Source organism: Cervus canadensis, chromosome 10 (genome assembly GCF_019320065.1).
Source record: "Cervus canadensis isolate Bull #8, Minnesota chromosome 10, ASM1932006v1, whole genome shotgun sequence".
In the NCBI taxonomy this organism is placed as follows: Eukaryota; Metazoa; Chordata; class Mammalia; order Artiodactyla; family Cervidae; genus Cervus; species Cervus canadensis.
Window position 1 is genome coordinate 76411065 of NC_057395.1, and position 16392 is coordinate 76427456.

Sequence of the window (16392 nt, forward strand, 5' to 3'; positions counted from 1 at the left end):
AGCAGCTGCCGAGTGCAGGGTCCATCCTCTGAAACCTGGCCACTGGCCCCAGGAGGTGGGGCAGCAGGGCTGTGCCCATTTTACAGATGGGAATACTGAGCTTCCCAGAGGGCCATCTGCTCACCCAAGATTCCAGAGCCCAGATCCTGCTGTTTCAGGCCCTGCCCTCTGCCTAACCCTTCATAAGACGGAAAAGCACGAGAAGGCTCCCCGCAGAGCAGGAGGGGGTCTGAAGACCCCGCAGACAGAGGAGGGCAGGCTCCACGCTCTTTAAAGGCCCCTGGTCTTTTGTGACCACAGGAGCAGCTCAGCCTAATGTTCAGGTGAGAAAACTGAGGCCCATCTTGCTTTGTGTAGTGAGCACCCCTTCTTCCCTCCTCGTCTCCCAGGCCCCCCCATCCCTCAGACATCCTCCCTGCTGTTTCCTCCCCACTTGGATGCTCTCTTCTTCCAGGTTTCAGTCCAAACCTCCCCTCCTCAGAGCGCCCTGCAACTGACCTCACTCTGAAGTCCCTTTCATCTGTCACCCTTATCATGTCTGAATCATTGGGTTGGTTTCTTCCCTAGCTTGTTAATTCTGTCTTCTCACTGGAAGATCATCCCCCGGGAACTGGCGTCTGTCTCATTCTGCTCCATCTCCAGACCCAGCCCAGGCCCTGACAAATCTGTATCTGCTGAACAAGTGTTTTTCAATGAATTTGGACCTTGCTAAATGCCTGATAGGTTTTCAGCCAAGGCTGTAGTGATATTCGATGGCCCAAGGAGGGACGAGGTAGAAGAACAGGAAAGGCACACACACCAGGGTCCTAGCCTTGCTTGCTGTGTGACCTTGGGCAAACGCCCTGCCCTCTCTGAGCCCGGACGGCCATTGTCCCAGCTGGAATAAAGGATGATCAGAAACTGCCTCCTGGGTGGCTGGGAATCCTCGTAAAGTGTGAAAATTGGAACCGGGCTGCCCTCAGCAGGTGACCACATGCTCCCCGCCCCAGCACCCTGAGGTTCCCCAGCTGGCTGGAGTCAGCGGAGAGGCAGCCCGCCAGAGCGTGTGGGTGCTTGGAAGGATGGAAAATGGGAATTTGCTGCTCTCTCCTCGGGCAGGGCACGGGTCCACCTGCCCCAGGTCATAGAGCACAGATGGGGAGCTGGGGGGGTGGGGAGCAGGCACCCCGGGGCCTCCAAAACCATCCATGGTCATGGGCGTTGAGGGGACTTGAAGGGCCTGAGTGAGGGTGATGGAGCGGGAGCAGGTGTGGAAGCAGGTGTCCACTCTCGGCATCGCTGGGAGTTGGGGCGGGCAGTGCCCCCACGTCTGCCCAGAACCGGCCTGGCTGGTCGGACACCTGTCCTCTGATGCTTTTGTCGGGAGCCATCACAGACGTGAGCCAGGCTGGGGGTGCGGTGGGGGGAGGGGAAGGAGGGAGGTGGGGGGATGGGAGGAGGGAGGTGGGGCCTGAGGGTTGCATAAGAAGGGGCTGGGGGAGGGGGTCCTGCGGAGCACCCCAGGCCTGCTCCTTCAGGCTGGGGACGCCGGGGAAGTCGAGTCAGTCCTCTGAGCCTGTTTCCTCATCCGTAAAGCAGGGCTGAAACTCCCCCTGTATGCAGCATCTGTGCCCGAAAGTCCTCCAGGCACATGTGAGGGGCGGGGGGCCCTGAGGAATGCTCTGGGGCCTCAGGCTGCCCGCCCCCTAATGGACTTTATCATTCTTTCCCTGAAGAAAACGTTCCTGGGCACCTACTGTGTGCCAGAGCCATGCTGGGGACACGGGAGTGGGTGGGACCCGTGAGGGCCCTGTCCGGGAGGAGAAGACAGAAGACCCACAGGCGAAAAGAATGAGCCAGAAAATTTCAGGGGCTTCCCAGGCGGTCCAGTGGCTGAGGCTCCCTGCGTCCACTGCAGGGGGCGCGGGTTCGATCCCTGGTCAGGGAACTCAGATTCCCCGCAAGCCCCACGCTGGGGCCCAAAACACCTCCAGACAGTGATGCAGGCAATGAAGAATGAAAGGAAGGCTGTGTTAGAGGGTGACGAGGTGGGGGCTGCTTTAGACGGGGACCAGGGAGGCCTCTCTGAGGAGGTGACCGGGGCGCAGGGGCGGCCTGGAGGAGGAGCAGCTCCAGGAGGGCTGGTGGGCTCCGGGCGGCCGGCCCCACGGCAGGGGCAAAGGGCCTGAGATGCGGCCAGAGCTCAGAGCTCGCTTGGCCTTTGCAGAGGAGCTACCAGGAGGCCCCTGTGTGAGGGGATCTGGCCCGAGGGGACCCTCCGGGACCCTCCCGCCCTGTTCCCAGGGGTCGAGGCCAAGGGGCAGGGCAGGGGCCAAGCTGGAGGAAGTGGGGCCAGGACCCCCGGCGGGCAGCCTCTCGGGGGACTGCCAATATGCAGAGTGCCGGTGACAAGACCCAGTCCCAGGCGGCAGGAGGTGGGGGCCTGGGCCTCCATAAACAGCCACGGCTCGTAAAGCTGATCAAAGCCGCGGGCCTGTCCTAGCTCCGGCGACTTCCGGTAGGGCCCAGAGCCGCCCAGCTGGTGGGAAGCAGCCTCTGGCCTGCTCGAGGGTCTCTGTGTGGCGGAGGATGGGTCCCCGGGCTTGTCCCGGCCTCCTTGCCCCCACTTTCCTCATCCACGGGGCTAAGTGGAACCTCTGAGCAGCTTGTTTCGTTCTGCGTCTTTGACAAGAGCTCAGCCCCTGGAACCGAGGATCTGGGGGTCCGAGCCCCAGTCCTGCCACTGTGTGACCTCAGGCAGTGACCCCCCGGCCCCCATCCTGACAACTCAGACCTCAGCTTTCAAATGGGGTTAATGGTCATATCTGGGCTTCCTGGGTGGCACAGTGGTAAAGAATCTGCCTGCAATGCAGGTGGCTCAAGAGACACGGGTTCAGTCCCTGGGTTGGGAAGATCCCCTGGAGAAGGGCATGGCCTCCCACTCCAGGACTCTTGGCTAGACAATTCCACGGACAGAGGAGCCTGGCGGGCTACAGTCCACGGAGTCGCAGAGTCAGACACGACTGAGCAGCTGAGCATGCACACACACAATGATATTAGCTGCTTCAACATCCCAGAGCCTGAAGTTTAGTGATGTAATTTATAATGATAGTTTCTTGCTCATCTAAAGATGATGGTAACAATCCTCAGGCACCCCAGTGGAGCAGCCTTGTCCCAGGCAGCAGGTCGAACTGTTTGTGGGGCAGAGAGTGAGGGTCTGAGCCCCTCCACCGCTCCTCCTGCACGGGTCTGGGCAAGGGGAGGCCCCAGAGGCGAGGAGTCCCAGCTTGTCTAGGCCACCCCCGCCCGCACCCCGCCCCCCCCCAGCCACCCTGAGAGAAGCAGCACTTCCCAGGCCTCGGGCGGGGCCTCCTGGGGCCTGGCCTGGCTCTGGAATCCCAGGCGTCTCACCAGCTCTCTGAGGCTCTCTTTCCTCAGCAGACAAAGAGAGATGAAAATCCCCTGGAGGATGAAAACAGACCCAGGATTCTGCCATGTCTCCCCAGCTCCCCTCTTGGTCCAGCCCGGTCCCCGCCTGCCGGGATTATCACAGTGACCTCATCCGGGGCTCCCTGCATCCCACATCATCCCCTTGCATTCCCTTTCATCCCCCTGAATCCCTCCTGCATCCCCCTACAGTCCACCCTCTGCCAGAGAACCTGGGTCAGACCACATCCTTCCTCTGCTCAGAACCCTCTGGGGCCCCCACTCCGCCCAGAGAGCACCCCCACCCCATGCAACCCACAGGCCCAGCCTGGCCTCCCCCACCCTCCCCTTCATTCCCATCCAATCTCACCACATAAAACTACTGAAGCCTGTGTTCAGACTGCTCTTATCAGCTTCTAACACACTGTATAAAATACCGATTTATGTTGTCTGTCTGCCCCGAGAGCATGTCAGCTCCATGAGGGCAGGGTTTTTTTTTTTTTTTTTTTTTTCTGTTTTGCTCCCAGTTATATCCCCTGTTCCTAAAAACAAACGGTTCATAAGTGTTTGTGGAATGCGTGAATGGATCCTTGTTCAGCTCTGGGAGGCAGGCGCTATTGTTATTTCGATTTTATGAAGGAGGAAAGTGAAATTGAGCAAGGCAGGAAGTGGGTGAGTTGCCCAAGATCTCAGACAGCTGGAGTCGGGTTGATAATAATAATAATGACCCAGCTAAGATATATTGAGCTCCTACTATGTGCCAGGCACTGGGATACTGAAATAGTAGAAGACGAAAGCCAGGCACATGGTAAGTGCTTTATGTGGGATAACTCTCGGAATCCTCAGTGGGACTCTGTTAGTAGGGATGGTTAAACCCATTTTACAGATGAGGAAACCGAGGCTCAGAGGGATTAAGTAGCAGTTCTCTAATAACAATAGAGACAATAACCCCAGTTTACCAAGCCCTGCTCTGGGCACTGGCTCCATATCCGGGATCCTTCACCTGTACCACGCCTTCTATTATACTTTACCACAAAGAAATCCGCTTCTGGGAAATGTGGTGATTTGGCACTGGTTGTAAGATGGAATGGAAGTTTCAGCCCATTTCCCAGGTTCTTCTGTCCCGGGACATGCCTGGCACTGGGAGGTGGAGACGCCCAAATACAGAAACCCATAACATTCACCGCCTCAAAGCCTCTCTGGCGCCTTAGTTTCCCTAAGTCTCTTTAGGGCCCGTGGGCTCCCTTTGTGTTCTTCGCTGGGACTCCCGTTTTCTCCAGGGAGGACTGGAGGCGTGGTAGCAACTCTGCTGTGTGACCCAGGGCAAGTTGCTCTGCCTCTCTGAGCTGCCGGCCTCGGCTGACTCCACGGAGTCACAGCTGCTGACGAGGAGGCTCTGGGCTGGGAAGGAGCGAGGACTCGTCTTCCAAGGCCGGGCAGCTGGGAGCACCTGTTACCAGGAGGACGTAACAGAGCCACCGTCCCCCCTGTGCCAGGCCCGTCTCCCTTCCCCCGCGGCCCCTGTTAGAGCTCTGCAAGCCCCCAAGGGGTGGGTGCAGCCCTGACCACCGGGCCCATCCGCCACTATTCTGACAGCCTTAAAAAAATTTTTTTTTAATGTATTTATTATTTTTGGCCACCCTGGGTCTTTACTGATGTGTGGGCTTTCTCTACGGCGAGCGGGGGCTACTCTCTACTTGCAGCGCTTGGGCTTCTCATTTCTGTGGTTTCTCTGGTTGCGGCCCCCGGGTTCGAGGGTGCAGGGGCTCGGTAGTTTTGGTTCGCAGGCACAGGCATGTGGAATCTTCGCGGAGCAGGGATTAAACCTGTGTCCTCTGCATCGGCAGGTGGATTCTTCACCACTGGACCACCAGAGAAGTCCCTGGCTGTCTTTTCTCAGTGGGAAAGAGGAGTGAGTAATCAGGCCACACGCTCCAGCCACCCTTCTAACCCCGCCAGCCAGCATCCCTATCTTTCTTGAATCTGCTTCCTTCTACCTTCTCCCATGGTCTGAAATCAATGACCGCCACCCTCCACCCCCATGATCCGTTCTCCTGACATTCAATTCCTGTGATTCAGGGCTCTGCCCCTTGTACAAATTGGGTACCAATTGGGAAGTGAGGTGCAGAGAGGTTCCTGCTGCGGTTGCTGAGCCTAAGGAAGCTAGGGCATCTTTCGCAGAGGGCTGCAGGGATCTTTCCGAAGGCCTCCCCGTCATACGCTCGCCTGGGGTGACGATGGCTCAGTGGGTGGGGAACACTCTGTGCCCTTTCCCCTGTCTTACAGGAGGAGGAGCTCGACTTCAGCGGGCCACAGCCACCATCCTGGGGTCACATGGCCCGGAGGTGGCAGAACTCTGTGACTACAGAGCGGGAGCCTGAGGCCCCAAGAGGGGGACGACCTTGCCCAAGGTCACACAGGCCCTGTTACAGGCTAGATTCCCCACTGAGGCTGGGCCAGAGCTGCTGGAGGTGCTGGAATCCCAGGCTAAGCTTTCCCACGGCCCTGGGATGGGGGTGGGGGAACTGCCTGGCATTTCCTGTTTGGGCAGGACCTGAGTGGGGAGACTTCCCGTGGCCCTCCCCGCTCTCAGGAAATAATCCGGACCGAGGGGCCTGGCCCCTGTCTTCCCCAGGATGCAGTAAGGGGCAGAGGCTGGGAGCTGGGCTCCTGTGTTCCAGGCTTTCTCTCCCTCACTGTCTGTGTGTCCTGTTCCTCTCCCCTCCTCACTCAACCCCCGAGTCTTTGCATCCTTGGGAGTCCCAGTGAACAGATTCAGCGAAAGTCCCAGGCCCTCGGGAGTCCCAAGGCCGTGACCCCGGAGGATCACTTGCCCCTTCTGAGCCTCAGTTTCCTCCTCTGTTAAATGGAGTCATTGTGGGGATGGAATCAGAAATGCTAACTCAACACTTTGGGAATTCCCCTGCCGGGAGGGAGGGAGTCATCAAAGTCCTGACACTGACCTGGCCCGTGGTTTCCCAGATGGAGGGCTGAGGTCGAGGAGGTCAGGAGACCCACGTGAGGACACAGCCAGCTGAGGCTGCTCCACTTCCTTTCGCCGGAGGCGCCTGCGGTGTCAGATGCTCTGAGTCCAAGCCTCGGGCCTGCCGTTGCCTGGCAGTGTGGCTTTGGGCAGGCCACCCAGCCTCTCTGAGGCTCAGTTTTCTCTTCCGCAAAATGGGAGGATGCGAACCTGGTGGTGGGACTTAATGAACTGATTAAGTGTGGAAACCACCAAACGGTAGAGCCTGGTACCCAACAGGCCTCCAATCCACAATGTCGCCTCCTGGAGAGGGGGCTGTGCCCGGTCATCTTGGCCCCGTCTGGGGGGCAGGGAGGGCTCCCAGATGGGAAGAGTCGAGAAGCCAGCTGGGCTTGCCGGGAGAGGGGGGAGCTCTCTGTGAGAAGGACCCAGGTCCTCTGCGTCTGGGCCCTGCTTGCTGCCGCTGCTGTCTGTTCCCGACCTGGCAGGCCTCTCCTGCTTCACTCCCCGCGCTCACCAGTGCTGCGCTCCGGCCACAAGGGCCCCCCCTTCTGTTCCTCCCTCCTCCAGCTCATCGCAGCCTCACAGTTTTTTGCACCTTTGGGTCTCTCTCCCTGGATCACCTTTTCCCGGTGTTTTTCCACCAGCAGACATCTTATTTTTAGGTTCTGTCATTAGAATCTAAAACCGGACCTTGAATATTTTAGGCATCTAATAAATATTAGGTCCACGAATAAATGAAGAGATTTTGATTTTTGATCTCATACTAGAGTCTTTGTGCTTTAATAGACCCATTCAAGCCATTTACATTTATTGTTTACAGGGGTATGTTTGTGTCATCCAGAACTTTGTCTTTGGTTGATTGAATGATCGCATGAATGAGTGAATGAATGAAGCAGAGAAGATTCTAGGTTGCTGGGGTGGGCTGAAACTGGGGCTTCTGCAAACTGCCCTGGGCCATCCAGGGTAGAATGGACGTGGAACTGACCCGGGGTGCCTCACTCTTGCAATCATTTATTCCGCTGCCCGTGGCCCCCAGACAAGGGCTTATCTTCCGTCCCTGCCAGGCTTCCCTCATCTCGTCCCTTCACCTCCCCCAAGACATCCCAGGTTTTTGGTTCTGGGTTCTGGAGCCAGATCTGTGTGCCCACCTCAGGTCCTCCATTCACAGAGGGTATGGCCTTGACTTACCTTCCCGAGTCTTCCTTTCCCCACTTGTAAAATAGGGGTCCCAGGCTCAGCTTCCCACGGTGACCGTTGTTGGAAGGATTAAATGAAAGAACTTGGGTCAAAGGGCTCAGCACAGTGCCTGGCTTACTGTAAGCGCTCAGCGCGCACGCATTAGGTTTTATTATTTTGTTGTTGTACCTCAGTTTCCTTCCATTGTAAATGAGGCGGCCTGTCATTTCCTCCTAAGCACTCAGGATCCTGCCTCCACGTCCAGAGTTGGAGGGCTGTGCGGTCTACCCTCTCATCTCTGTCTCCCACAGCCCGCAGAGAAGGTCATCTTCCAGGACTTGAGGGGGTCCCCGGAGGCCTGACCCACCCCCAGGATCTGCGGAGAGGAGGCAACGCAAGCTATAGAGAGCGGTTCGTTCCTTCCCTGTGTCCACAAAAGCATCATCCCATCACACAGATGAGGAAGCCGAGACTCACTGGCTCACTGAACCCACAGGAGTGCCCTGAGCACCCACTGTGCTCACAGCCTAGTGGGAGAGGCAGGGAGAATACAGCTCACGCTGACCTGGCGCCTCAGTGACCGAAATGGGAAGGAAATCCAAGGACGAGGGGATGTAGGCACACGTGTGGCTGGCTCACTTTGTTGGACAGCAGAAATTAACACACATAGTAAAGCAGCTATACTGCAAAAAAAAGGAAAGAAAACTTTATATCAAGTGCCTCGCCCAGCCCTCTGAAAGGCTCCCAGAGAGCGTTCCGACTCCCCTGTTTGTTGCTGGGGGGGACTGTTCCCTTTCTGCCAAAGGAGAAAGCCAGGCCAGAGTGGGCCATCCCGTGCAGAGCCACCAGCTTCCCAGGGTGGGGCAGGCTTCCTGCCTTTGCCAGGCTGCTGCCCCTGCTGGGGAGAGAATCGGCTTCCTCGCGGTCGCGGGGATCCGGCTCCGTGCTCAGGGCGTCACTTCCTCAGGGACCCTTCCGGGCTGGGAGGGCCGGTCCGCACCCCAGGGCTTCCTCTTGTTTACCGTGCGTGCCTCTCGCTCCCCGGCTCTCCCGGCGGATGAGCAATAGTAGCGGTGTTTCCCCAGGGAGCCGCCACAGGTCGCCTCCCCAGGGGCCTCTCCCAGCCCCGGGGGTCCGGCCACCTGCAGCAGGTGTGTGGCTGCTTCCCCAGCTGCTGTTTGCAGGATGACCGCGTGGATGACCGGCATCCTCTCTAGAACGTCAGCTCCGCGAGGATGGGCATCTTGGCCTGTTCCCTTCGCCAGTGGGTCCCGGTTGCCCGGCACGTAGTAGGTGCTCAGTAACTATATGTGGAGAGAAGGCAGGAAGGAAGGAAAGAAGGGAGGGAGGGAGGGGTTGCAGTTCGTTTATCCAGCTTTTCATCTGCTCGTTCAGCAAGTACTTATGGAGCACCAGCTGTCTGCGGGTGCGGACAGCACAGGTTCCTGCCCTCAGGGCGCAGACTCTCTGGTCTCTGAGCAATTGTGACCTCAGCTGGTGAAGGGCAGGAAAGATGGAGCCAGAGAGGGGCTGCCAGGAGGAGGGGTCAGCCGAGCAGGCAGGGGCAGGCCCGGGGCTCCCCGCCCGCCCTGCTCTCCCCCCGGCAGCCAGATGCTGGGCTGTCGTAACTGCGGGCAGCCCGGGTTGCCAAATGCCACCACAGCTGCGTCACTGAGAGCCAGGGGGCCCAGAAGCTGGGGGGCAGCCCCCTTACCCAGGCTGGTTTCAGGCCCAGGTCAGCCAGAACTGGGTCAAAGGTCAGCCCCGTATCCACGCTGAGTCACTCTCGGCAGTGGGGCTGCGTGGCTGCATGCTGCGGTGGTTTGTTTTCAGCTTGCACCAGGAGTTCAGGCATGGGGCATGAGCATCTGTATCCCCACCTCCAAGAGAGAAATGAAACACACCGAGGCCCGGGGAGACCCCCAGGGCGTCCCCTGCGCCCTCCCTCCGAAGGGGCCTTCATCCTGAGCCCGGCCTTCGGGAGCCTGTGTGCGGCGTCACAGCGTTGCCTGGCTGGCCCGCGTCCCTGGGCAGGCCCCTTCACCTATGTAAGGTGGGGGGAGAGGGCTCCCTGCCTCGGAGGCCTGGTGGGCATAACTGAGCTATCTGCCAGTGTCAGGCTCCCACGAGGGCCTGGACCACAGTAGGCGCCAAGAAGGCGCCGGCTGTGGTCCTTACTGCCCCTGAGCCTCCAGAGGAGGGGACAGGGCGCCGCCGCTGGTGCCAGGCTCGCTCAGGGTGGTACCAGCGGCCACGTCCGCGGCTGACTGTGGCGTGGCGGCGCTCAGGTGTTCCGGTTCACTCCGTCCCCCTTCCTGTTGGGTTTGCCTTTCCCGCCAGCTCTGAAAACCCAGAGTCGCCCTGCCCCCAGCCCGGGCCTGGAGACTGAAGCACGGAGTGAATGAAGGGGGCTGTTCCCTCATCTGTACAGTGGGTCTTGCAGGCCCTGAGGCAGTAGGTGCTTTGGGAGCGTCTATCTTCCCTCCCCTCCCCGCTGTGCTCCTCTCCCGCTCCCCGGGGGCCGCAGCCCGGACCCCACCCACCTCAGCACAGGCGATCTGCCCCCAGACCCTGGCTCCCCACCGACTCACGCGTTCGTTCACACCTTCACCCTGTCAGTAATTTTTTTTTTTTAACGTTTTGGCCTCACTCCACAGGATGTGGGGTCTTAACTCCCCGACCAGGAACTCCCCTGCATTGGAAACACCGAGTCTTCTCCCTGACCAGGAACTCCCCTGCATTGGAAACACTGAGTCTTAACTACCGGACCACCAGGGAAGTCCCTCAAATATTTTGCACACCTACTAATGCTCCAGTCTGCAGGGATATGGAAACGAAGAAAACAGGCAAAAATCTCTGTCGATATTCTGTTAGTAGAGATAGCCATCAGAGACAGTGTGAGTCAAGCTGATACTCAGGGCCCAGGTTGTTGGGGGAGTTGGTCAGGGGAGGCCCTGCCTGCCTCAGTCTGGGCACTTGGGGAAGGCTGTGCATTTAGACCAGAAGGATGTGGAGAAAGGAAGCCAGGTGAAGAGTGGGGGGTGTCCCAGCGGTCAGGACTGGCCCCTGCAGGAGGTGGGGGAGTGGGCATGGCAATTCGGGGACCCACCTCTGGCTTGGCCTGGATGGGGGGAGGAGAGAGAGGGCGGGGGGTGCTGAAAAGGCCGGACCTGACTTAGGTTTTACCATCACTCTGGCCGCAGCGTGCAGCCGGGACTGGGGGAGCATGGTGGCTGGAGGCAGGCAGACCGGAGGGGAGCTTAGAGTCCTGTCCACCCATCAGAAAACAGGAGGGAGGGAGGTCAAGCAACCCCGGAAACAGGGTGTCCTGATCTTCCCTGGAAACAGGCCCAGGATGTGGCAGCTGAGACTTCCTCCCTCCTTCTGGGGAACTGGATCAGGCAACAGCAGCACCTCCAATACCATCCTCCAGCATCACCTCCAGCATCACCTCCAACATCATCCTCCAGCATCATCACCATCACCTCCAGCATCACCACCAAGACAACACTTGGGCAGTGGCTGTCAGCCCTTGCACTGCTCACCCCATGTCTGGCCAGGCACTTCCGAGATGGGACCGCCCTGCGGCTCCACATGGTGTGACGTCCCACGAGGGTGTTCACAGCACATTCAGCACCAGCCCAAGATGGAGATAGCCCAGTGGTACATCACCCGTCACCCGTCAAACCACCACATCTACCCAGAAAGCAGAGGGAGGGGCCGGATGGTGAAGAATTTTGGAGCGCAGACCTGGGAGCCCACCTGCCTGGGTCTGAATCCCACCTCTGCCAGGCATAGCTGTGTGGCACTGGGCAGGTGCCTAGATACTCTGTTCCTCAGTTTCCCCATCTACAAAATGGGGATTAGGACTTCTAATAGGATCACTTCACTCTTTTGATGCATTCATTGATCCATGTAAAGCATCTGGAACCATGCCCAGCACACAGTAAATCCTCTGGAAACTTTGCTGCCATTATTATTATTGTGAACATTATGGTTATTATACCTTGGCAAAGTGAAAGTCACTTAGTCATGTCCAACTCTTTGTGACACCATGGACTATAGCCCGCCAGGCTCCTCTGTTCATGGAATTCTCCAGGCCAGAATACTGGAGTGGGTAGCCATGTCCTCCAGGGGATCTTCCCAACCCAGGGATCGAAGCCGGGTCTCCCGCATTGCAGACAGATTCTTTACCTCCTAGTGGTAGAAATACGGACTAATCCAAAGGAGAAGAGGCAGGACCAAATGTAAAGTGGGCTGCCAGTTGTAGAAAAAGGCAAGAACAACTAAATTGTGTGTGTAGATGCTCGCAGCCTCTCAGAAGGAAATCTGAGTCACTGAAAGCCCTGGATTCGGTGCAGGGAGTGTGGACTTGCGGGGAGCGGAGAGCCACTCTGACTTTTCACTCTATGCTTTTACACCCTCTGTGCTGAGTTCCGTGTGTGTTTCCTCTGTGTGCTTGTATGTATATTCAAAATCAAACATGCCAGAAAGCAATTCTGCTTGAGGTTCCCTCCAGGAAGGCCCTGGCGCTCCCCACCCCCACCCTCTCCACCCACCCCTGCGTCCTGGCCTGTGTGTGTGGCCCAGTCTCGCCTGGTTTTCAGAGCTCTAGGCCTTGGAGCAGGTCCGAACTGGAGTGCCCTGCAAGAAACGGGGCTCCTCAGAGACCCCCAGAGCAGCCTTGGCTCCGGGTGGTGCAGGGTGTGGGGGCTGGAGGGGGTGGTCCCGACCCGCTGATGAGAACTCCAAACGCTCCCAGCCCCGGGGCTGCTAATCGCTTCCAGATTGGCCAGGTCAGGGCCAGGGCCCCCGCCGCCCGGCTCCATAAACAGCCCGTCGCTCCAGATGGCGGCTGGCTCCAGCCTGGCGAGCAGGTTCACGGGGGACTGGGGGGCCGCAGCAGGTGGAGGACCCCCGCCCGCCTCGTCGGGGCAGGGAGGCCCCGCCCGCCCGCCCGGCTGCCTAGAGGCAGCAAGCCGGCCAGGAGTGGGAGTTCAACCCATTCCTCAGAGGGGAGAAACCGAGGCCCTGAGGGGGCCAGGGACGGTCCCAGCTTGGTGGTGGACAGCAACGTGGGGATGGGGCTCCTGGGTCTGCTCGGCTCTGAGTCCAGCGCACAGTGGGGCTGCAGTGAAGACCCAAGTGAGGAAACAGGGAAGAAGAGAGGGAAGGAGGGAGGCATTCTGGCCCCCTGGGCTCAAATTCTGACTCTGACTTTTAGTCCCTGAGGGAATCAATTGTTTCTGCTTTCTGAGCCTCGGTTTTTTCATCTGTGAAATGGGGATGGCCAGAGAACTGACCTTGGCAATTGCTGGAACAGGGACCTGGCTCTTGTGGACCTCGGGGGCAGTATGGGCTGTGTATGTTGCAGACGCTCTGTTCTGTCTGTCTCTCGCCCTGAGCCTCCTTCAGTTCCTGCTTCTCCCCCCACCACACTCCCGCCAGGAAGCATGGTGGCCTCCTCCAGGAAGCCTCCCCGGCTTCGAATCAGACCTCTCCCTTTGTGCCAGGCTCTGTGCCCGTCACGTAGCCCTCCCCAGCTCCATGGCATTTTACTGGTACCTGTGCTATTTGCCGCTCTGGCAGGTGAGGAAATCGAGAGTCAGGAGGTAGCTATGCTGGGGTCCCCAGCCCTTGTCCCTGCAGGTGAAGAAATGGGGGTCATGGGGCAGCAGGGCACAGTGAGGGGCTTACCGCCAGGAAAAGGCAGAACTGGGTGTTCTGGAGGCTTCACCAGGCCCAAAGTCAGGAAGCCTGGCCACTTTCTGCCACCTGTTGGCACAGGAGATGAGGACCCAGGCCTGCAGGCCCCAGGTGGGTCCTGGGTCATGCTCCCCAAAGAAAGGGGTGTGTGTGGAGCCCTGGCCTGATGGTCTGCCCCCACCACCGTCTGGAGCCCAGGCTGGCCCCAGATGTCCCTCAGGTGGCTGGGCAGGAGCCTTGTCCGCTAAGCGGGGACATAGCTCCTGGAGGGCCGAGGCCCCCAGTTTTCCCCCATCTTAATCCTGGTATCCAGCGCAGAACACCCCGAGTACAGCTTTGTTGGATGAGAGACAGAGGAGACAGAAGATCCATCACGTATAAGCCAGGCCAGGCACAATCCTCAGTAATTAACTTAGGGTAGCTTCTTTTTTCATTTAATTTTTGGCCTGTGCCACACAGCATGTGGGATCTTAGTTCCCCACCCAGGGGGAACTGCAATGGAAGCAGAGAATCCTAATCCCTGGGCTGCCGGGAATCGCCCAGGGTAACTTCTTTAACAGTCTGGGGGAGGCACTCTTATAATTTCCATTTTACAGAGGAGGCTCAGAGAGGTGGAGTACCTTGCCCAAGTGCACACAGCTAGAGCTGGACTTTGCACCCTGGCCTTTTAGGGCCAACGCACATGCTCTCAACCACCTGTTCCCCCTCCCAGGGCAGCAGTGAGCCCGAAATGAGTTCGCTGGGCACCAGGCACATAGTAGGTGCTTTCCCACAGCCCCGCCCCACTCTCCATCATCAGCTGATGCCTAGATTCAGATTTCGGCCCGGCCTGGAGGTCAGTGGCCTGTTCTGCCTCGTGCTGGAGGAATGTTCGCGGTGGCCTCGGCCCGGGGTCCGAGAAGAAAGGCGGCCTTGTGGGCGAAAGGTGAGCTGCTGGGTGGGCGCGGGGCTGTTTACCCGGCGCTGGGCGTGTGGCTCGGGGTGGCGCCGCTGTCAGCCGCGCCGGCTGCCCCGGGCCTGTGCTGGCCTCCAGATGTGAGCTGGCTCCAGCCGGCCGGGGCCCCCCCACCCCGCGCACAGAGGGGCTTTATCAAAAGCGGCTGTGAGGAGGCCCGGGAGGCCGCCTGGCTCCAGCCTGCTGGCTCCACGCCCCGGGCCTGCAGAAGCCCGGCGAGTGGGCTGGGGCCGCGGTGCCCAGGGCTGCCTCTGCCCTCCCGCCAGCTCCTCTGCTCTGCGCGGGGCCTCCGGGGGCCCAGACGGAGGGTACAGCCCCCGTGTTCCAGGAAACCGGAGCTCCGGGAGCTTCGAGGGAGTCTGGAGGGGTGACAATGCAAGAAGACTTCTTTTAATTTTCTGCATCCCTGGGGCGAGAGGTAACCGACACAGAAAACAAAGCACAAAACTCAGTTCAAGTCAAGGGGCGCTAAGGGAGTGGGGAAGTGAAGACACTCGTGGGAAGGATAAACTGCAGGTTCAGGATGGCAGTTCCGATGAGCCAGGAAGAATGTTCTCTCGCTGGGTCCCACTCGTCTCCATGTTTTCTTTCTTGGGTTGGGTGGTAGGGATGCTATTCTTTATAGTTTCTTTGTTGGCCTGAACTATTTTGTATTCATAAATAATAATAACTGGAGGGGGAAAAAAAAAGAAAAGAAAAAGCCAAGTCTTCTTCCTGCTTCTGACCCTCAGTCTGCCCCTGTTACGAGCGTCTTCCGGTACTTTCCAGGGATTGTCTGGGAATCCACAAACAAATCCACATCCTTCTTCTTTCCTATTTTGTTTTTGTTTTACAAATAGTATTAAGGGCTTCCCAGGTGGCTCAGGGGTAAAGAATCTGCCTGCGGCTGCAGGAGACGTAAGAGATCTCTGGGTCAGGGAGACATGGCAACCCGCTCCAGTATTCTTGCCTGGAAAATTCCGTAGACGGAGGAGCCTGGTGGGCTACAGTCCACGGGGTTGCAGAGAGTCAAACACGACTGAGCACAGACGCACGACATACACCGCAGCGCTGCGCTGTTTCACTTAGCAATGATATTCCGGGAACCTGCCTGTGGCCTTGTTCTTTTTCACGGCTGTGTAGTATTCCACCCAGGGAAGGCATGTTGGCTTATTCTCCAGGCTCCCCTTGATGAACTTTTAGGTTGTTGCCTGTTGTCACGACCACAGACCACACTGAGGTAGACACCAACCCCATACATGTCTTCGGGGACTTTGGCAAGTATTTTCTTTTCTTTTGTTTTTTTTCAGGCAAGTATTTTCTAGATGATGAGCTCTTAGAAGAATCCTAGAGGAGGCCTATTTTCTCTTCTGAGAGTCATGCTCATCTGCCCTCCCTGAAGACTGTTTCCTTATGTCTGCCCACCGGCAATGGTGCTAACTAGGAACCCGGGACCCGGAGCCAGTCAGCTCTTCTGTGGGGGAATCAGGGAATAGCTTCACAAGGAGTGTCTGGTGAAAAACCAAGCCAAAACCTCCCTTTCTGGGTTTTGTTTCTCTTCGAATACAAAAGAGAAACACATTCTTTTCAGAAACCTCAGAAAATAAAGAAAATTTAGGGGGAAAAAAAGTTAGAAAAATAAAACCTGCTTCCCCACCCCCACCCAGCCAGTCACCAGGGGCCTGGATACAGACCAGGGTTTGGGCCCTGGGTTGAGCTGGCTTCCTCTCCATCCCCACGCCCGACTGGCTGTGTGACCTCAGGCAAGTCAGGCAGCCTCTCTGGGCCTTGTGTCCTCATCAGTAACTGGGGCTCCCAAGGGTGCCAGTCTTGAGAATCAAATGCGATCACGAGGGTAAACACAAAACGCTTCGTAAGCAGAGGTTGTGGCAAGTTTCCAGGACTTTTTGGGATCTCAGTTCTCCGACCAGGGATGGAACCCACGTTCCCCGCAGTGGAAGGGCAGAGTCCTAACCGCTGGACCACCAGGGAAGTCCCCACCCCATTGGGCCCACAGCCCAGTGACACCCAGAACCCACGAGTCCAGACCCAGCTCCACGCCCACCCACTCAGATCCCACAGCTGCGTGCTCCCTGCTCCTGCTTCCAGCTAGACCCCGAACCGACGGCTGCTCCCCGACACCCAGCAGCAGCCCCTCTTCACGGGTGTCCTCACTCCCTGACCA

General features: G+C 58.2%; 1 long non-coding RNA gene across 3 annotated transcripts; it reads right to left on the bottom strand.

Moving 5' to 3' along the window:
• Positions 1 to 4913: 4913 nt before the first annotated feature.
• LOC122448470 lies at positions 4914 to 8257 on the bottom strand. 3 transcript variants are annotated; one of them, XR_006271625.1, is made up of 3 exons: positions 8133 to 8257; positions 6369 to 7943; positions 4914 to 5295 (listed from the first exon to the last, which is right to left on the bottom strand). It is a non-coding gene; the product is annotated as an uncharacterized LOC122448470 (long non-coding RNA). The 3 variants fall into 3 exon arrangements; XR_006271626.1 differs by lacking the exon at positions 8133 to 8257 and having other exon boundaries at positions 4916 to 5295; positions 6369 to 7629; positions 7757 to 7918; XR_006271627.1 differs by lacking the exon at positions 8133 to 8257 and having other exon boundaries at positions 4918 to 5295; positions 6369 to 7069; positions 7580 to 7918.
• Positions 8258 to 16392: the final 8135 nt, after the last annotated feature.